Source organism: Nicrophorus vespilloides, unplaced genomic scaffold (assembly GCF_001412225.1).
Source record: "Nicrophorus vespilloides isolate i.1.1-1 unplaced genomic scaffold, Nicve_v1.0, whole genome shotgun sequence".
In the NCBI taxonomy this organism is placed as follows: Eukaryota; Metazoa; Arthropoda; class Insecta; order Coleoptera; family Silphidae; genus Nicrophorus; species Nicrophorus vespilloides.
In genome coordinates, this window is record NW_017096457.1 from 205,849 (window position 1) to 229,789 (window position 23,941).

Here is a 23,941-nt window from a genome sequence, read left to right on the forward strand (position 1 = left end):
AGATAAAAGCCTCAACGTACGTTCAAAACCCATAACTCTAATAGCTTCAATATAAATAATGTAAGTGAACAGATAATATATGTAGGTTAGAAATAAAATATGTTTTCAAAAATTTTGTAATAAATTATTAAAATTAAACATTTTTTATCAAATAATATTGGTTAATTTTATACGAATTATGGTATTTTTCCAATTGACTTTAAGAATTCTCAGAAAAAATTTAGTTTATTTTGAAAAATTGTTCCATCAAAATTATTGGTTTCATAACCCCAACATATGAAAGTAACTAAAGAAAGTTTTAAAACTTTTGATTGATATCGACGGGAAAAGTAGAAAACGTAAGATTTTGTAAGGACTTGATGATTTTTATTTTCTAAAAAGTAGTAAATGTATCAAAAAGAACAATATTCTGTAAAAAATATATACATTTTGGTTGTATTTTCTTTTTTTTCCTAATTTTACATAGATTTAAAATTAGATCTTCAATTTTGCAATACTTTCTTGAAAATTAAATTTGATGGAACATTCTTATATTACACAAATTATGTGATAAAATTATCCAGTTTAAAAACACAATACATTTTAATTGAGCAAAATAAATTCTGAAAAACAAGTACACAAAATTATTTGTTTATAGATAAATTTTCGATTTCTTTCAGTCAAGTCCCTTTTCGTGAGGTTTATCTTAGTATGTATTTATTTACTCGATTAGTAGGGTTTCAAACAGTCCAGTTTATTAGAACTGATTACTAATCCATACTAATATTATACTAATCCATTTTTTTCTAATTTTAGAAAGTTTTTGATCAATTTTTCTAATTATTTGTTTTAATACATATTTTGACATTTCTGCAAATAAATAATATTTATTTGATCATTTTATAAGTAACATAAACTAATTAATGTTTTTCAATAAGATGTTTACAGCCTTCTGTATTTCTGAAATTTTCTTTAAAATTAAGTTTATATTATTGTATATATTAATCAAGATATTTGCCACAAAAAATGAGCATATTTAACAATATAAAATAGACATTGAAAATGTTTTACGTTTTTTAATTTATTACGATATTTTCAATTAGTAAAGTTAAGTAATAATGTACAAATATAAATATTGACTTGTATTTAGCTAAGAAAATATTGATTGGTAAATGGAAATGTCAATTAATTAAACGTGACCAATACAGATTTACCAATTAGTCCCCCGCGACAAGGACGTAACGTAACGCAAATGGAAGGCAATATTTCAAATGTATTTTTACTCTTGTAGAGTTTCTCCAGCCTTGAAGAAATACTCTACGGACATTCAGTCATCGCCGTTTTTACACTCTATTTAAAGTTAATTAACCTTGAAAGATAATCGTGATATAACGTGCAGAACAAAACTTCTAAACATAATTAATTGATGGAGATGTAGTAAAGTTTTAATTTTATCCATTGCTCCTGTAGATTAGATGTCCAGGGGTTTAAAAACAAAATATGTATAATAAATAATGTGAAGCTATATTTAATGAGAAAAGATGGGGATTTAAGGAATGGCGCGGTTATTGCTGTTATAACAAACTACGAGGGATTAAGACGATGTGATAAACGTTTCATAGGTATGTCCACGAGAGTGAGAGAGTTATAAATTTCGTTTGGTTTCCACAGAGATTCGAATTCCGCCACCAAAAAAGCAACGCTTTAGAACTGCTCGGATGTTTTGACAGGCGGATTGAATGATTGCAGTTATTGCAAAATGAGAGAAAAGAAATATTTGAGGAGAGCGAGTGGAAAAGGAAATTCCAATTCGAATGATTATCACCGTTCCACGGATGTTTTCGAAATGATCGGTTGAGTGATGTAACTGGCCGGGGATGGGTAAAAATAGCGTATAGTAGTCGACAGTTTAAATCTGCCGTATCCTCTCCATTCCGAAACCGAAAACACTTTTACATAAATGACTTTCGGACCAATAAATTAGCCTAATGTCGTTTTGTTCGATTCGATCTGGTGCACACACACAATCCCCTAGCAGTTTTGGGGGTGAGGAAATCCCCCTTTCCCGACGCTCCAACTTCCGGTTATTTCGATGGCGGCGGAGGCGGGCGAATCTACAATTCAGATCCCTTTTCCATCGTCCTCCTGCTTCCTTCTCCCCAATTCTGCGGAAGCAATTAAATAATTCTGCCAGAACTATAATATACTGTTACGATGGCTCGGCTTTACTGCATTCGACGATACAAGCTTATATTATGCACGGTTCAATTGCCACAATCAAAAATTATATAGTGGATTTGATTTCCTCCGGGCCGGTTTGAGCGATCGTTAAACTATTTACTGTTTCTATATACAAATTGAAGAGATTTAGTAGAGCCAGGAAGATTTACGACGCTTCTTTTAATCAAGTTTATTACGTTTATAATCTTTACTAGTTTCTTAATGCAATATAGTAATTAAGAATACTAAATATGACAGAGTTAGTTAATTACCTTTATAGTCTATATTTTATTTCTATTTAATAGCGTTTTTATTAATGACCAATTTAATTAGTTTACTATTACAAATTTTATAACAGATGTACAGTTTTCATTAGATTTATAGTTTTTCCATAGAAAAAATACACTTTATTTTCAATAAAAGTCATTTTTATTAATGATCAACTTTCCTCATTGAATACATTAAGTTTACACATTTATAATGTACTTGATTTCATTAAAATAACGTTTGTTTATTAATGATTAACTTTCAACTAACTTGATATTAAAACTAGTAAATATGACGTTTTTATATGTAGCAATACATAGTGCGGTTATCCACCAATATCTAGGACTATTTTCAATAAAAGTCATTTTTATTAATGATCAACTTTCCTGTTAACTTTACATAGAAATGTACTTGATTTCGTTAAAATAACGTTTGTTAATTAATCATTAACTTTCAACTAACTTGATATTAAAACTAGTAAATATGACGTTTTTATATGTAGTGATACCTCGCATAGTACGGTTATCCACCAATATCTAGGATTATTTTCAATAAAAGTCATTTTTGTTAATGTTCAACTTTCCTGTTAAATTTACGTAGAAATGTACTTGATTTCATTAAAATAACGTTTGTTTATTAATCATTATCTTTCAACTAACTTGATATTAAAACTAGTAAATATGACGTTTTTATATGCAGCAATAACTCGCATAGTACGGTTTCCACCAATATCTAGGACTATTTTCAATAAAAGTCATTTTTGTTAATGATCAACTTTCCTGTTAACTTTACGTAGAAATGTACTTGATTTCATTAATATAACGTTTGTTTATTAATGATTAACTTTCAACTAACTTGATATTAAAACTAGTAAATATGACGTTTTTATATGTAGCAATACCTCGCATAGTACGGTTATCCACCAATATCTAGGACTATTTTCAATAAAAGTCATTTTTGTTAATGATCAACTTGCCTGTTAACTTTACATAGAAATGTACATGATTTCATTAAAATAACGTTTGTTAATTAATCATTAACTTTCAACTAACTTGATATTAAAACTAGTAAATATGACATTTTTATATACAGCAATACCTCGCATAGTTCGGTTATCCACCAATATCTCGGACTATTTAAAACCAGACTAAATTCACACAAAAATAAACTGTACAAAAAGAAACTTGACCGTATAAAAGAAAAACGTTTACTTATGAATACAAAAATAATTTTGTTTTCAATTTTTGAATGTTGATTCTTTTGAAATTTACTATAAAAGCGTACTATACTGAATTCGGACAGGTTGATACAGCACTAAGCAAAGTTTTGCTGTAGTTTTAAATTATGTAAACGCATTCCTTGAATTATTTCAATGAATCAATTATGTTCAAAAGATTTAATTTCTTTATTTTTAAACTACCAATTTTTCTTAGAAAAATAAAAATTAATTTCAATTGCTGAAATATTGTTCTCCAAATTATTATATTTTTATAGTTTTTAAGAATAATTAATTTGATTTTTTATAGAAATTTTTTGAACCTTTGTTTGTATATTTTTGAGCTGTTACAATTTAATGAATTTATTGGCAAGTTTTAAAAACAAATATTCAATATGTAACTTTAAAGTATCACTTTTATATAAATTTATATTACATAACACATTTTTATAATAAAATGTTTAAATGAAAACTCTTACAAAGTATTACATTTTACACAATACATTTGTATGAAATTCGAAATAGAATGCGAAGGAGTATATAAAATTGCATTATCACATACAACAGGACATTCCATTCCCGGGAATTATGCATTCCTTCAAGGAAGATAGGAATCTGTTATATCATAAATTGTGACTTTATCTGGAGAAGTTGAGAAGAAAATAGAGCGCGCAGAAGAAGGGAAAAAACGCGAAATCTTAATTTAAATCTTAATTGTGTTGAAAATTCTTTTGATTCCGTTAACGCTCGTCCACGAGCCGAACATACCATATAATTATATTTTTATCAATCCGCCAATCAAATTAACTCTACTCTATTATTGAGTCAGAAAGAAATGTTAAATTCAAGTTAAATTAAATGAATTTCTTTAAAATATTTAATTTAAAAACAATTATATTTAAATTTTGAAGTACAGTGGAACCTCGCTTAACGAGCATTTTGCTTAACGAGTAAGAAATTGACTCGCTTAACGAACGAAGTTTCGAATAACGAGTGAGGATGAAAAGAGAAGTCCCGGATTGCGTGTCTATTACATCATTTTTAAAACTTGTATACACATATTATGTGTATACATGTAAATATCCGTAAATTTTGGAACGGAGCAAGGTTCCACTGTATTTAGTTATTTTTTGTTAAGAAATATTTATTTAAAAATAAACTAAAATTAATTAATCGTAATCAATAATTATTTCCGTTATTTTCAGTTATAATATTAGATAATTTTTAATAATATTTAATTTCAATGTAATTAAGTATAGTTGTAAGCAAATACGTATATTATATAAATTAATTAGTAACCTAGTTTCTTAAATTGTACATAAATAATAACTTTATGTATGTTTTTTTATGTTTATTTCATAACGCTGAAATATTTCTCAGAAATATGAAATTTTCAAACTGCATTCACGTGTCATAATAAAAAAACCTCGTGAAAGCAATAACCATGAAATTCTACGAAACTGCATAACCACTTTGCGTTTATGAATTATTACTGCGTGCGAACTTCATCTAATATTAATATAATGCATTTTTTGTTGAAATTGTGCCATTAAATTTGTTTGTAGAACCAACATTTAATTAAAATAATGAATATTTAAAATTTAACCAAATACTTCATACAATTTAGAGAGAAAAAAAAATTCGAAATATAAAAAAAATAATCAAAATATAATAATAATTCAATGAAATAATTGTTTAAATAGACAGACTAATGGAAAACTTGAAATATAATTGGATTCAATTGTATTTAGCTGTACACAATACCTCGCATAGTGCGGGATATCGCAAAATCCCGGACTGCTTGAATCCGCATTAATCGAGAACTTTAAAACCGTATAACAAATAAAAGGACAAAAAGAGACTTTACACTCAGAAAAAATAAGATTTACTTTTATTTTGTTCAATGAAAATTTAGTTTTTACTTTAAAATTATAGTGAATCTGGACTAATCGAAACCGAACCATGCATTTCTGTATAAAGTTTAAAAAGTATATAATGATTGTTAATTTGTAAAATAATATATAATTCATTTAAACAATTCCCATTTATATTATTTTATCATATATATTTATTAGTTTTCTTTTATAATAATTAGATAATTCTATTTTAATAATTTAATGGTAAAGTTTCTCAAAATCGCACTCAATCAATATATAGAATTTAAGACTTTCCAATAGTTTTAATACATGCAGACTATTGACAAGGCTGACATGTACTTACATTAAGTTTTGAGTGTTAACAAGGGCATAGCTCTTTAAAGTTCTTGCGGATTCGTCGTATATAAGGGATGAAATAAGTGAGTGAAACTGTGACACAATAAGTGAATAATTGAGTAAGATTGGAACTTCTTCGAAACTTTTAATATGCTTATAGCAATTACATAACTACTATGCAATACTTTCAATATAACTTAATATATGCTTAAAGGATTATAGAAGTACTTGCGTATCTACAAGTAGTTTCTTCAATATATGAATATACTTGGAAAATATCGATTTTTAAAAAATACTTTTTAGACATTCGTAAATATAATATTATTAAAGCAATTTTTCATATAGTAATGCTTCGATTAGTCCGGATTGGATGTATATCAGTGATGAAATAAGTAAGTGAAACCGTGACACAGAATAAGTGAATAATTGAGTAGAATTGGAACTTTTTCGAAACTTCTAATACTTTAGTACTTTAGATGTAACTTAATATATAGTTAAATTACTATACAAGTACTTGCGTATCTACAGGCAGTTTCTTCAATATGTGAATGTTCCCTAATATAACGCTATAATAAACAAGTATCGCCTTTAAAAAAGTACTTTTTAAACAGTCATAAATATAATATGAATACAGCACTTCTTCACACAGTGATGCTTCGATTAGTTCTGATTGGTATGAGTGAAAATGTGGCACAGAATATGTGATTAATTAAGTGGGATTGGAACTTCTTCGAAACTTCTATGCACTAATATGCAGTACTTCTTTATATAATTAAAGTATTATACAACTACTTGCGTATCTACAAGCAATTTCTTCAATATATGAATATTCCCTGATACAACGTTATAATAAACAACTTACTTGGAAAGTATGGCCTTTACAAATATGCTTTTTAGATATTCGTAAATATAATATTAATACATCAATTCTTCACATAGTGCTGCTTCGATTAGTGCGGATTGGTAGTATATAAGGGATGATATAAGTGAGTGAAACTGTGACATAGAATAAGTAATAATAATTATTTTTATACATAAATGATCGCTTTCCCGTTATACAGACAATTCTATTTTTGTATTACATAATTCCTCAATTAGTCTAGTTTTAAACAGTCCAGGATATTGACTAAAACCTGAACTATGCGAGGTATTCATGTAGCAAGTTTTAAATTATATATATTTTTTTCAATATTTTAAACTCCATTTTTTTAATAACTATTGAAAATATGTTCATTGAATTTTATTTTTAATAAGTAACTGTTAAAATAATTTGCAGTTCAAACAGATTATCGATCCGAAAACACTCACGTTATTTATGAAAAAAAATACAGCACGATGTTTCAATATTTGTGTTCAATAATTTTGATTCAGTAAAATGAAACCATGCAGAATATTTGTAAATATAAAATAAATAAAATACCAAAATATATATATAATATATATCAAAGTGTAGCATTTCGCTCCAAAATGTTTAATCCACATTTTTCGCTATAATTATGAAATATTTGAGTAAAATTTTACTACCGAATTTAAATATTTATACATTTATTTTAAACTATATTTTAGTGTCAAGATATTCAAAATTTATACAAAAATGTTTAAAAAATAAATTTATTTAAATATACATGAATTATAAATCTGTTCTAGAGTATAAAATTTGTATAATTTTACATTAATTCTTATAAGGAAAATGATTTCGGTTTTTGAACAATTCGGTTAATGAACAGAGCATTAAAAATGTTCTATCAGTAATAAAAAGTTTAATATTAATAGAAGCGATAAAAAGATTGAAAGGCAATAAAATGATTGATAATAGTTCAATATAAATGTGATTTTGTGAATGGAATTATCGTTGAGGAAAACTATATTTGTTTTTACGTATTTGACAGATCGTATGTTTTCGTTAGATGCATTGAGCAAAGCCAAGGAATCGACTAAATAAACCGAGTTAATGAAATGGAAACCAATAAACGATCGTTCTGGATGCGTCGCTGTTTTACATCTCGTAACGCTCGTTACACATAGATAAAGTGAAAACAGGCATTATTGTATGGGTAGTTATTTGTAGCAATTATGTGGCATGATAAATACAAGCGGTGGCAGTCTGCCAGACGGTTCTCCCAAACAGAGGAAGGAGACTCCTACAAGTTGTACGTTCTTGTCCTATCCTTGCCACTATCCCATCCTATCCATCGTCAAACGTCGCCTCGTTATATTTATAATACAACATGCATGTCTTTAATGGAAACACGCTCTTTGTGCGAACGAATACCGCTTTTCTAAAGCCTAAACATTCAACTGAACATTCATTTGACTAACAACATAAATCATCGTGTTGAGCTATAGAAACGTATACAAGCAGGTGATTCGAAATAAACAACTTGAATATACAAAATAACAAATTCAAACATACTTAAAAGTATTATAAGTATTTGCTTTTATATTTATTATTTTTATAAATATATAAAGATTTTATTTGTATATTTTTTGATAAAATAACAGTAAGATGTATTAAAGAAGTATAAGTTGGATTAAAATCCCGTTAAAATTGGATAATTTGATATAGACGTAAATCATATTAATTTCAAAATGAGCGTTATTCTTACTACGTGAATAGAACATCGATATTCTATTGTTTAGTATAAACTATGTATTTTATTGGAACAGTGTTTCATTCCTAAGCTAAATTAAAACTATCCAGTTAATTAAGCCTTAGAGTCATCAAGATTTTCAAAAAGAATATTTTTTAAATAATTCCATCACAAAAAGGCAGTGATAATATTTCTACGTGTGGATATTGTGGACACATTGGAATATTGTCTGGTGTTGTCTCAGTTGTACGAATTAAATAATTCAATTGGTTTTAAACAAGTTTATTATAATAATTGGTACTCTTGGGGTCCTTCTCAAGATAATGTAGATACTTTGATAGGTTGACTAAGACTATGCTCCTCATATTAACGTTTTACTGAGACTCTATCAGTTTTTGAAGGTTTTATTGAGACTGCTTCTAAATACTTATTCTACTTACAAAGTTAATTCTTATTAATACGGGGTGGGAGTTGTGATCGGGAGTAGGTTGGTGGTCTTGTTTATTACAAGACCGGGACAAAATCCTATGCTTTTGTTTATATAAAAAAAGATGATCGATAACGATTTTACTTGTAACAATCATTATATGTTTATAATAAGGACTTGAATTCGGAGTAAAGTATCTATGGGAATGTGTACGCTTGGACCCCTTTGTTTATATTAAAGTGTATCGAACTGGAATCACGGTTGAGATTCCTTTATGCTGATGTATATGTTTATATAATAATGCGACTAAGAGATGCCGTTGATGTCTCTAGTTCGTTAATACACTATATTAACAATAACAATTATAATAATAATGGTTGGACACAACAATTGATGGAACGGTGAAGGTGAGAAACCGGTAGTAGTTTTTGCTCTCAATTCATAACTGTATACATTATGTATGTATATTATAGATTATTTCAATAATTCTACGCTCGATTTTTTCAATTTTAAAATACTACCAAATTATATAAATAAATATAGCGCATTAACAAAGTTGAATGAGGATTGCCAAAATGCTCTAAAATGATCGGAAAGTCAATACTCTCCGGATTTTAACACAACCGGGATTATGGTTGTCGGGATTATTACTTTGTCAGGATTTTGAATGTCGGGATTTCCATATAGACCCTTAAATAAAATACTATAAGAATAATAGTAGAATATTTGTATAAAATTATATCTAACTTATGTACATGTTAATATTATATAATTATAATAAACATGTAACTGTTTTTATTTCATTAATAGTGCTTTGAATTTAAAATGTTTTACCTTAAATGCGTTAAAATAAGCTTAAATAAAATTAACAAAAGTTAAAAGACTAAAGAAAATTGAATGAATTTAATGTAATTTAAAATGAGACAAATGAATATAAAGGAATTAAAGAAAATGAAAGGACGTTAAAAGATGTTGAAGAAAGTTTAATAAAAATGATTTAAGTTGAAGGGAGTCAAATGAATATATAGGAATTAAAGGAAGTTAAACGAATTCAAAGAAAAATCAATGAATGTTTGAAATTACTTAAGTAGATTTATTAACAAATCATTTTTAACTGCAAATAAATTACTTCAGAAATGAGTATTCAAGAAAATATTTCATATAAATTGATAATTCCATATATTTTGATTGACCTATTTATTAAATTCAATAAGTACAGATCAGTATAACAATGATTCTATGCATAGTATAAATGTTTGTTGAATAACACATATTGTTGAACTTATATAATATTTTATATTCTAAAAAAAATACTACATTTACCAGTTCTGAATTTTCAAACTAGAAACTGTATCTAATTTTTCTTTGTTTTATTTTCAAAATCAAAATCTATTTAATGTTAATTGTAACTAATACAAATTCCAATATGTTATTAATATTTTTGTAAGAAATTTTGAAAAAAGTACCAAAATATGATTAAAATTAGTAAAATAATACTGAATAATTAAATTTGGAATGTAAATTATGTTTTATTAAAATATGTGGTTTAGGTAATTATAATTATAAAATAATTGTGTTTAATCAACCAAATCAAAGCAATTTAATTAATTTTATAATTAAAATGTATTAATTTGTAATTGTATTCATATTTAAATGAATATTTTCTAGTTGATGAATCAAATTAGATTGATTTCATAATAAGAAATAATTCAATATTTATTGCAGATGTTATGAAATGTTTGATGCTGGCTTGAAAGGAGAGTAACAAAAAATGTAATGAAATTACACATTTTTTCGTCTCTTCTTTCCTATATATAAATCAATTTAAACTTTAATCCAATTTTTAAATTGGACCCGCTTGAATTGCTAATGCCAGCAGCAGCAGCGAAGGGCTTCGAGTTTTGGCTCAGTTATATAACTTCTTCTCCTTATTCAATAAACATAATCGGTATCCGGACGAACGCGAATCCCAACTATTATTAAAAAAAAATTGTCTCATCCCCGCGTATTTGTGTAACAGGGGTGAAAAGAAAAGTTTGCCGCCAATTAAATCGAAGAGGCATGGAAAAGTAATTGATGATTAAGGGAGGAGAGAGAGAGAGGGTTGACTCGCAAAATGTCAACTGGATCATTTCGGGATGTGTACACTCCCCCGACTCCTTGACATTTCCATCCAGATCGCGCCAATAAATAGGCATTTGAACTTTTAACTTTATTAGTTAAAGTTCGCTATAGCTCTCGACTTTCGCATAGAATGAAGAAGGACTGTATAATAAGAATAAAAAAAATGTTGTGCAGCGTTAGAGCAGACAAACGAATACCATTCACCGAGACAGACGCAACAAAAAAATCTCAATTCGCAATTCCGGGATTGAACGCGGCGGACTCAGCGAATTCACCCACATTACATCTCCCCAGAGGGATGAAAAGGGGGATAGTTCTTCCCTCCTCTAAAATCCCTCGGCAATCACATAAACAAGCGTTATTCCACTCGAAGCAATCGATGTTATTAAGATTAAAGGGTTATCGTCACGGAGTCCGGAAAAGGATGATTCGCTAATTCCGTACGTGCCAAATGGACGAAATCTTTGCATAATGCAATTATACTAATTCGAAAAAGGGGGATGAAACCGAGATGGCGCCTCCGAACTTGTCCGAGATGCTGAGACGCAATTTATGGTGCTTTCGAAGTTTAGACTTTCAATGGAGAGGATGCTCTTGCTCGCGATATGTCACCGGCAACAAAACAACTCGATATCGATTCCACCACCGCGAAGAGCTTAGCTACGTTGTAGTTTCGCTTGAAACAGTAGTCTTCAAACAGTCTTCAGACGAAAAGATAACATTTTCCACTTGAAAAATTAACAGAGTTTTTAATAAAAGAAATTGATTCGTATTTGAATATTAAGATACACCAAATTATTTGCTTATGAAAGAAAGAGATTTCATAATTAACAACGTAGATTTGGCATTAAAAATGAAATATTATCAAAAAAAGTAACATTATTTTATATAAAAAAACAAGTTATACATTATTTTTTTAAGTAATTCAAATTTATATCAATAGTTACTATTATGCAGTATAACTGTTATATAGAAAATATTAAATTCTTACGTAATACTTTTTGATTACGCTTCTTCAGTTTACAAAATATTTTTAACTCCAAATTTTTAAATTCACGATGCTTTTCTTTGTTATTTAATTAATTATGTAGCAACCATTAAAGGTAATTTTTTACATTACATTAAAAAATGATGTGCTCATTTTTGAGTTTAAAGATATATTAAGATTATATTAACAAAAATTTGCTTTTTCTTCAAAAAAATTATTTACGTTTGAAAACATTATTAAAATTAATAAACAAAATCTAGTATTACTTTTAAAATGTTATGTGTATGTAAAAATTTATTAAATAATAAAAAAAAAAATAAGTTCAATTCATTTCCCATTTGAAGAAAAAAAAATCTATCAAAGTATATTTGATAGAAGAAATTTATTCGTTTTGAAAATCCGTTTCAGAATTACAATAAAACAGATTTTCTTACAAAAAAAGAACAAATAATTGACAGCTTCAACAGATTTGATATTAATAATTAAATACTAGCAAAAAAAAATTCATTATATAAATTCATAGAAAATATCCTAAAATATCTAAGAAAATAGTAAACATTGTAATAACTTTTGCTACAATTTACTTATGAAAAAAATATGTTTCAACCAACAAATTTAAAAAATTTCCAATAAAAAATTAAATACAGACATAAATAAAAAATTTCCAATAAAAAATTAAATACAGACAATGCGCTTACAACTAAATATATGTGTACTTAAATTAAATTAAAATTATATTTAAATTATTCGTTATACTTTTCATTTTCGACATTTTTTTTCATTTGAATTTTTTGTAAATATTTATCTGGAGATTCTACTAACCAATTCAGTTAATAAATTGAATAATAATGTTAAAAATGTACAAAAGTCTGAAGTGCACTAAAGAAGAGAAAAGAGGTTTATACGATTTGGAGAAAGGGTAAAGTTTTGCTACAACTTACTTATGAAAAACATATTTTTCAACCAACAAATTTCAAAAATTTCCAATAAAAAATTAAATACAGTTCATGTCTATGTAAGCGTAGACAAAAATTAAATTTATATGTAATTAAACTTGTATTTATATATATTTTTTTTTTCATTTTAGACATAAATTGCTACAATATTTCAATTTTCTATAAATATTTATCTGCAGATTCTTTTGAATTGATTAATAAATTGAATAATATTTTTAAGAGTGAAAAAAGTTTGAAGACCACTGGTATAATCAAATAAAAAAGTGAGCGAGAGAGAAAGAAGAGGTTTGTACAATTCGGGGAAAAGGTGAAGTACGAAGAAACTCGAAAGTTCTGCGAAATTAATTCACATCGCTCTGCCAAAATATTTCTGGCTAGATTTACAATGTTAATTAAGTTTGTTTGTTCCAAAACTGCCGTTTGCACAATATTTACAAAAAGGAATAAATAAGCAAGATCAGACTCATCAATAAAGTAATAAATCTAAGCGTTAAATGTAACTATTTTTTGATAATTAGTCAAACATAATTAGTATCAATTAAGTATATATAAAACATATTTGATGAATTACACTTCCTAGATTTTGGGAACTATAATTCTTCAGAAGAGTGATTCATAAATTTAAGTCAACTCACTCGGAAAGGGAGGAAACGAAAAACAAAAGCAGAAGAAAAAGGAATAACAACAACAAAAAATAAGACACTATAATGCGCTGCAAGTAACTTTGAAAAATACTTTCCTTCCTCCTGTTATAGATGCTAAGAGCAAAAAAACAAGAAGGAGATGTCGTTGCGGCACGGCGCCAAGGTTAGAGAGCCCGAGCGTCGGCCAAATAGTCTGCATTTCTTCTTCTTCTCTTTTTTTTGTCGCATCCTATTTATTTGTTTCCTTCTGCCTTTTCTTACGGGTTTTCCTGGTGTTGCAAATACTCTCTCGTTATTTAGCTCTCGACCGTGGCCAAAAACTATGAAACATTGAAAATTTCACGAGGAAAATTATTGGGTCCTAAAAATTTACTGCGCTGCGCGTTTCCTTCTCTTTCCCAATACCAATGTTATTTCGCGCTCTTGTAAATCGTTGCACGAATTAGTCACAACAAATTTTAACTGGTTAATTAACCTCAATAATTATTATATGAACTACGTTATGAAAAGCGCAATGCACTACTATCTGTACAAGTTTCTTAAATTAGTTATGAGATTTAGGTGAAGATTGATCAAACATCGTAACAAATAATGTAATGAGCAAAGCTACTTTTATATTGTAATCAATTCAATCTCATTCAAAAATACTTAAACAAAATCAAGAAATGTCAACCAACAAACAAACTATTAACTTTGCATATTTCAATTAAAATTTTTATAATTTTTTCGATTTTATTAGTCAATCGTGAAACATTTTTTGAACCAAATGGGATTTTTATTGTACAAATATTGGATTTCATTTGTTTTTTACGATATAATAAGTATACTTTGTAAAATATGATTAATTAGTATTAATTCTTATTAATTTTGATAAATAAAAACAAGGTTTTACTCCAATAATCAAAATGTAATTTGAACTGCTTTTAACAAGTTTAATACAAATTTTCTGTTATAAAATTGGTAGTGTAATTATAACAAACTCTTGTTTATATCTTTAGGTAATTGTAGGAGTATGCACTGAAATTGAATTATGTAAAGCACATTTACTTCAGGTTAAATATAAAAACCGAACGCGACAGAAGGCGTTCCGTTAGGGTAAAAAATAGATTCCTTAACCTTCGAGCTAGGTCTTAGTCACGGACGAAATGTGTTCGATCTCACAGCCATGGACATTTTTTTTTCTCCACCGTCGCAAAGGAAAAGAAAACAAAAGAAAAGGCGACAGAGATATTCCGTTGTTTGCAATGCGATAAAAATAACGCTTCGCTTTTTTGGCAAACCTAGGAGGTACGATTCCGTTTTCATATTGTAAGTCCGTGTATATTTTTATATAAGATTCCGACCAGGCTCTCCCATAATAAAATTGAGAGCTGCACAGGGCTCCGAACTAATTTAGAAAATTAGCCGATGCGACAACGACGACAGCACACACATATACCACAGCATTAAGAAAGAACTACAGGATATGCACCGAAAGCTGCCATCGCATCTAATCAACTTAAAAGCTCTGCAATTTTCGTGTCCCTCCCTACCTCATCATCCTCACAAAGTAATTAGATAAAATTAATGCCCTTTCGAAGCGCAAATAAACGAATACTTTGATACCGGTGCTTTCGTTTTATTCACTTCCATCGTGATGTTAATTTTCGTATGAAAGGAAAGAATGACGTAACAATTAATTCTTAACGATGCGAGATTTAGAAGGAAATTCATTAGTTAAGATTTTAGAAGAAGCCTTGATGTTTTTGAATACGGGTAAATAACGAGTTTCAATATATTTTAAGAAAGATTTGGTGCTTTTACTGATTACTTCACTAATTAAAGTAGAATCTGTTATAACGTTTATATAAATTATTATTTACTTGTCGGGATTTTCATATCAATCAAATTTAAAAACTATGGTATGAATACTATATATCCTTTAGAAAATAAACGAATATAACTAAATATTACCAACTCATGGATAAACTTAATTGTTTAGTTCTACAAAAATATAAGAAATGTTGACTAAATTAGAAAAACTATTATATTGTTTTTAGTTCAAGGACACAAATATGGATGGACTTTTATATTAACTCAATATTTTAAAGATTAACTCCTATACAGCATACACACTATACGTGACTAGTGATATAAATATCTTCAGATGTACCAGCATCAATGTATACATGACAGTTATAACTAATAGTTGGTAGGTCTGGTTGTCATTGATCTGCCTAGATCTTCATTATTTAACTAAAAACTATTGTCTTCCAAACACTAGCGCAATCTACAAAGAAGTGGCGCCGAAAATATAAAAAATAACAAATTGTGAGTAGGCAAAAGCTTCGGATGTATTTCTGTCATCTTGTTAAGTATAGTATGGATATTGTATATAATCTACAAATTAAACAAAGTAATAAAAATGATTAAATAATCTTCAAAACGAATCTAATCTACTTGAAGTTAAATTAATTCAATTTAAAAAAAATAAAAAATCTATTGTGGTGTTTTTAATATGATTCTTTATATCATCTGTAAATAGAACACACTTAATAAACACAAAATTGCAGCATTTCCAACTACTTTCAATACATTTAATATAATTCTAAAGACATATCAAACTAATAAGATACAAATATAGATGAACTTTAACATTGATTAAAAAAAAAACAATTCAATTTGTAGAAAGATGGTATATTGGTATATGGTTAATTATACAACATGCACACTATACACATACATATACATGACAAGTGACATAAATATATTCAGTTGTTCTAACATCAATGCATACATGACATCACAATACCCAATTGCAGATGTCAATATCACAGTGACAACTAATAGTTGGTAGGTCTGATTGTCATCTATATTTCATGTCACGTGCAGTACGGATGCAGCATTATTTAACTAAAAACTATTGTCCTCCTGACAGTGGTGCAATCTGCAAAGAAGCAGCGTCAAAAACATCAAAAAACAAATTGTGAGTTGGGCAAAAAAGCTGCGGATGTATTTCTGTCATCCTGTATATGAAATGTGAAGGGATTTGCGTCTGGATGCACGCCGTTTGCATATAAATTGGGGAAGTCGCACAGAACGACCACCTCCTCCTCGAAACCCTTTCGCGATCCATGTAATACGGCAAAACCCCGAACGGCGCGGATCATTGTTGTAATTAAGTTTTAGTCGAGACCGAAATTCGGTTTCGTACAGGATCTTCCAATTCATTTCGTCAGCATCGTGTGGGTTTCCTCCACATATATTGCCATGCATACATTAAACTTCGATGAAAGCCTTGGATGCATTATTTTTGTTTTGCAAAAACAACATGACGGGAATCGCGAACGTTATTATTAGACTTCTCCCAGTTTGGAGCGAACATTATTAAACATTCCCTAGCAAACGGTGGAACAAACGAACGTCAGCAATATTTCCGCATACATTTCATTTGCAACCTCTCATCAAAGTAGTATTCTACTGAATTTTTCTTTTGTTGAATAGCAATATTGTATATCAACAAACATGAAGACATACGCATAAGTTTTTTTTTATTTCAACGAATAAATAGCAATATTAAACCTGAAAAAATATTAAATATAAATATTTTTTAATTATTTTCTATTATAGTTATTAGAAAAATCTGATTGAAACAGTGTAGACACAAGTATTACAGTTTTAAAATTGCATCAAATTGTGTCCAAAAGGTTAAAATTAGTTTGAAATCAAATAAATTGAAAAAACTACTTTTGTCATCAAGTGCAATTCTTATGATCTGATTTACAATAACAATAAAGACAACAACTTGAAGAAATTTTACAACCAAACACGGAGTTATAAATTACGTCAACCTTCATTCAACCTTTTTTTAATAAATTATTTCGCGCTTTGAGCAAACTATAAAATAAAAATCTGGAATCGAATTATGAGTTCTCAAGAATCCAATAACACCGTTTTGAATAACATTGTATTAATACTAATCCTATATAAATGTAAAGAAAAAATATCGTGTGAACCTTGCTATATTACAAACAAGAAATGTTCATTATACATTTCGAAAAGATGGTTTCCAAATTATCTAAAAATTATGACTAAAGTTGTATTAAATGTAAACTTATTATGGAAAACGACATAAATATTAGAACTATAACTTAATATGTTACTACAAACAAAATTTCAAATATAGTTTACAAAATGAATAAAACCTGTAATTCATTCATTCTACAGAATCCAATAAATATTCCTTCTATTTATTAGTTTCTTTAATTTACTGAACATTGCAAATGCAATAATGTGTATATATTGGACAATGACACTAAAAAAACTGCATAGTGCATCAAGTAGCATCAAAAGACCGATTAAAAGTTGGATAACATCCAATGCATCAAAACAATTCTAATTTAAACAAAGTTCCACATCTTTAAACTAATTTATTATATTTTTGGATACGCTTTGGCAGTCGTAAATTCGGTGCAAAGGAATCAACAATCTGATTTATAATCAACCTTGTGTTTATGTAATATACTCATTGTTACAGCCGAAAGCAATTTTCAAACTTCAAACAATAAACTAGGCCGTCGTTGGAAATAAATCAAGTGAGGATGCACAATGCAATTTGCAAAATAGATAAAAAAAAAATATATGTTGTTTGTAAGCAAGTGTATGAAATGTATGCAGAAAGAGAAGAGAGATACGATGCGACCCATTTATATAAATATTTAATAAGGAAATTTCGCGCATTGCAACCACCCACCTTCATCGGGTATTCGGAACGCGCCCGAAGGGCCTTGCCTGGCTATCTTCCGATATTTATAAGAATTCCAGATTTCAAACGTCCACGTACGATCGCTGAAATTGCTTTCGGCTTATCCTGCGGATCTGGTGAAATCGAGGTGTTCTCGACGTTTTTACAAATAAATAGTGAAATGTAAAATAAGCATTTAGATTGCTTTAAAACTGATCTCCAAATACCAAATCAGTGAATATAATTATTGGATTTAATATACAAAAAAATCAATACGAATCAAATGTTTGATAGTTTAGCTACTACAGTAAACTCACTTATAATTCGTTACGTGTTGTATGAAATCGAGAATTTATTTTTTATAAAACGAAGTTAACCACCAAGACGGCAGTCAACCAACAAATTACAAAAGAATATAATGGTAAAAACTTACTTTGGGAAGTTTACCAAGAAACAAATATCTACCGCCATTAGATTTAATGAATGTCCGCAGGAATAAGATTATAAATTAAAATATACTATGATATAATAAAAAAGTTGTCCCAATATTTTTAACGCATTGTAAGAACTCGACTTATACAAGAGTATAAACAATATATAATTCTTCAAATGTTTGTTTCTTAGTATTTCTAGTGAATAAGTTATTATTAGGAAAAACTATTTATGAAATAAAGTTTGATATTACTTATTTTGTACAGGTGAGAACTATCTGTATTATATTAATTACGTGAGTTTTTTTTTATAATTTGTTAATTATTTCATAATTCAATAAATATAAAATAGTATTAACTATTGCAAATTGCAATAAATAATGATAGAAAGAAGAAAACCACAAAAAAATCAGATATAAATTGTAATTAATATTTGGCACTTCGAGCCATGAATATTCGATTACTGTTTTCCATGAGGTTTATAAATGATTTGTGTTAATTCAATGCATAAATATTAGTTACATTTCCATAGAATGTAAATTAATAATTCTTATTTATCATTTTGCATAAATTGTATAATAAAAAATGATAATAGAAAGTAGGCGATGTCTAAAAATATACTGTCAGTATCATACAATTTGTTTCGTTGTAAAATACGAACTCTGCAGCAATGAACACTTCGGGCACGTTCTCCTCGTCGGCAATCTTTATGTGGTATGTAACAGTCCTCATAAGTAATTCATATTTTACAATAAACCTAGGGAATCAATTCCATTGAGAAATGTACACAATTACAATTATTTATATCTAAACTATTTTAAGGTATACATATTCCCAACGGATAACAACAAAATACAGTAAGACCTCGTTTAACGCGGTTTGCTGGAATCCTTAAAAAAACACAAAATTTACTCGGATTTAAATTATCTCGGCCTTTCATTGATTCGTATATAATACGATTATTCCCGAATACGTAGCACTGTGCTTTCCCAGAATCTATGCTTATTTGAGATGTAGATGAGCATGATATTAAGGAGTTACTGCAGGTTTTCGGTGAAGGTCTTACCAACGACAACCTTCATGAAGACGATGAACGAAAAGAATTTGCTACAGATTTTCTTAAAAAAAGTTTAGAAACGATAATCGAAATCGTTGATCAAATTGTAGCAAATGATCCAAATTTTGACAGGAGTACAAAAGCAAGAAGAGGAGTTTTGGGTTCGATCGCCTGTTAACAACTAAACGATTTTATCGCTAAAAAATCAAAAATATCAAAAGAGCCAGGACCTTCAACACAAAAATAAACTTAATATTTATGTGTGCAAATGTTTGTGTTATGCGTATTGCCGTTTCTCTATTTACTATGTGTTAAAATGACCTCATATAACACTGTTTCGCTCTGTCTTCAGGAACATATCTAAAGCGCTAAACAAGGTCTTACTGTATTGTATTTATTATTATTTAAGAATGTATAGGGATTTCATAATGAAATATTGAAAGAAACTGTAAACACTACACTTGATGTCACACAAATTATAATTATACATTTTGCAACATAAAATATAAAATAAATTAATTACTATTAATAAAATATTGGAAACATTTATTTTAAAATTAATCAAAAAGTTTTATGGAAATATAAAATAATTATAAGGTCAATAGTCAATTTTCCTTACATTTTTTATAGCAATTATTCGCATAGTGCGATTTTAATGAGTACGGATTCACTATAGTACGGTTTGAAAATTTTTAAATCACACTAAATTTTAATTGATTAAAATAAATTTTAATAATTCAATACACAAAATTACATTTTTTTGTGCAGTTTAATGTCTTTGATTAGTTCGGTTTCAAACGGTTCATTGTCCATTTTATAATCTTTTTCATTATTAAACGTAAAGTTATTATTGGTTTTTCACATACATATTTTGGTCTTATTCTTATTGTTATTGTTAAATAGTTGTTAAAATCATTTTTTTAATATTTCAACAAATTTTTGTTTCTGATAAAAATTTATAATATTTTTTCATGTTCAAGTTCAAAGATATCTTTATTTGTTGAATAGAGTTTTGTTAAGATACAATTGGAGACCAATAAGGACTTTGACCTCTTGCGGTCATGAAGTAAGAACAACTTATGTTAGAGTATTAAAAATAGCTTTGAATTTGGATGAAATTATTTATGAGGTTATGAGGTCGACAGATTTTTTTGTTGCTGTTTGGGAGTTGGATGAGAAGATTATCATTTAAGTCGGCGTTGCGTAATAATATTTATTAAAAAATTAACACTACAATATAGTGGAAAAACAAATATTTGTTAGTTGAGTGAACATGATGGACATATTGAAAATGAGTTAAAACAATTTACGAAATGACAGAAATTTTAAAAATAACATCTTTTCAAATTTACTGCTAAAAATATGTACGCGATATTAGTCTTCATTAGTATTAATTTAGCTCAGCTTAAAACATCTTGACATCGGTTAAGTAATTGATCTTACTTAACTAAAGGTCTTATCTATTTATGTACTTGTAATAGAATAAACGCCTCCATTCCATTAATGTATTTGTTTAGTGAGGCGAGTAGGGACACAAGCAAACATAAATATCAATTTCGTGCGCGAATTAAATTTGCTTTGATCAATATTAATTGGATCGTCCCATCTCTCATTACTATTAGATTATTAAAATGAATCGTCCCATCCGAAAGTCACGAAGAAAGTTTATTAGAGAGGAGCAGAAGAAATAAAGAAACGAAACGAAACATGAACAGCGTGAGCAGATGGGAAATAATTAATTTAATCCCAATCTTATTGATCAGCGACAAATGAATTAGGGATGTCCGAGAGGAGAGAACGGGAAAAAAAAGTTGCGAGCTAGTGGAAAGAAACGATAAATTTTGGAAGAACGGAAACTGTGTGTTCGTAGAAGTGGGCCATTTCCACGGATTCCGACAGTCATCCTCTGCCAAATTCTTAGTGCCATTGCAATATTCCTTGTTGTACTTTACCCACCCTTAAAACTATATCGCATCCGTTGAATCGCTGTTATCCAATAACATTTCGGACACGGCGTTTCAGCATCAAAACAAAACGATTTTCTTCTCTTTTTTTGCATTTAATCGATTCTGTTTTTTTTTAATAAAGGATGAGTATATTTTTCAATTGATCCCATTTTGCAGCGCAAAATGAATACGGGCTCGACTCTCTCTAGGCCACTGACCGCTGGAATTAAATATAACGCCTCGTAGTTCGCATTAGCATTGAAATTCTGCGACATTTCTCCTGGGAATTCCTTCGGCAGCGTTCATTAATTATATTACCTAACTATAATTCGGCGTAGTTAACGAATTTGATTATGCAAACGCTGCACGTGTCAGGTCATTTATGATACTTATTTTATAGATAAAATAAAGTCAGTATCTCAGTTTTAATTCAAATTTATCAAAAATTACATAATGGCAAACATTTTTTTTGAGAAATTATATTATTAAATATAATTAAGCACGAAACGTCCGATTTCGAACTGAACGTTGTTTTATTATATCTCAAACAAGAAGTAGTACCATGTGCCTAAACTATATACAATTTTGTCATCTTAACCGTAGCAGCGAAGAAGCCTGAAGAGCGAGTAGTGCTCTCTTCAACAGTTTGTTCACTATTGGTAGTCAGTTAGTGCAAGGTTTGAGGAATAGAGTGGATGACAGAGAGTTTCCAACTCCAGCTCTTACAGTTTGAGCAACGTTATTCGAGCAACATATGATCGAGTATTCTTCTGCAAGATGTTTGACTAGAGACAGGCAAAACACCAATCATTTCATCTATTTGGTTACAGTAGGCATCTGCCGTAATCTATTGACTAGGTCTTATAAAAAGCGTGTGCTCGGGCACTCTTTTTAGATGCTGCAGATGGGTTGGAAGGAAGCACAAGGCAAAGGCAGAATTGGGAGTTCTGCTAGAGCCAGAAAATGTTATCAGTGAAATGCTGAAGAGTGCGGAGAGCTGGGATATTGTAGCGGCGTACATATCAGAGGTGCTACTAAGCAAAGAAGAAGACGAGCGGAGGCTGCAGAGGGCCTACGAGGATAGAAGCAGTGGAACCCAGCATTAACACGATCTAAGGGAAGTGCCAAACAGGCAAAGACAATCAGCATGGCAGAGTAGTATAGTGATGCAGGTCCTGTATGCTGACGAAGAAGGGGAGAGGTTTTAGTGCGATAAGAATCCCACAGTACCACGACTCCACCCGTGGTCCCTATGTAAGGTTTCCTCTCCTCTATAAAAAAAGGTCTTATAAAACTATATTGGAAAATAACCATTGCACAAAAGGCAATTTGACAGATAATCATATACCAAAACATGTGTCTGAAAGGATGATGAAGTACCTTTACAATAAAGAAAAACAAAAAAAAAACTATCAAAATTGGTACTTAAATAATAGGACATTTCATACTTAATGACCTAATATCAATAATAAATGTTCACTTTAAGATAATTAAATCCTTTATATAAAAGTTGACCAACAATAACTTTCAGAGATCCAATATATTACACTCAAGTAAATTACCACAAATATTTGTATCAATTATAAATATTTAATAATTGAAGTCATTTTTCAATAACCTATAATTTTAGCAGTGCAAAAGTGAACTAATTTTGAAATTATTGAATAAAAATAAAGAATTACTATTATTAATGACATTATTTGAATCATTAATTAATTTCTTTATTAACAACTTATCTGTTGGTTATTTTATGAATTGTCATAAAAGAAGCGTTACCATTTTTTTATAACGTCATTTTTATATTTGAGGTTATGTGAAACAGTAAATACAGTTATACCTCGATTAACGAATAGGAAGCGTTCCAAAAAATTACTTCGTTAAGCGAAACTTCGTTTTCAGAGGTAACAATATTATGGCCAGAAAAAATTGATTAAAGCCAACTTACATGAAAATCGTTTTAAAATACGATTATTTGTTATTATTTTCTCTTTAATTTAACAGTTATTGCATTTAACAACCACATTTCTTCAGAAATCAGGATAATTTTCACAAAAAAAGTCTTCAATATTATTTAAACACCTTTTTCAATCTTTGGTAGTTTTTCTGCAGGTTCTTTTCTAATTGTATCTTCAATTTCTTTATTGTTTTCCAAACGTTGG

The 23,941-nt window shown here is 28.7% G+C and overlaps 1 protein-coding gene across 5 annotated transcripts in view; it reads right to left on the reverse strand.

Moving 5' to 3' along the window:
• The window catches only part of LOC108557059 (potassium voltage-gated channel protein Shab), a 140,261-nt gene that overhangs the window by 91,375 nt on the left and 24,945 nt on the right, over positions 1 to 23,941 (reverse strand). The gene's annotated exons all lie outside the window — the stretch shown is intronic.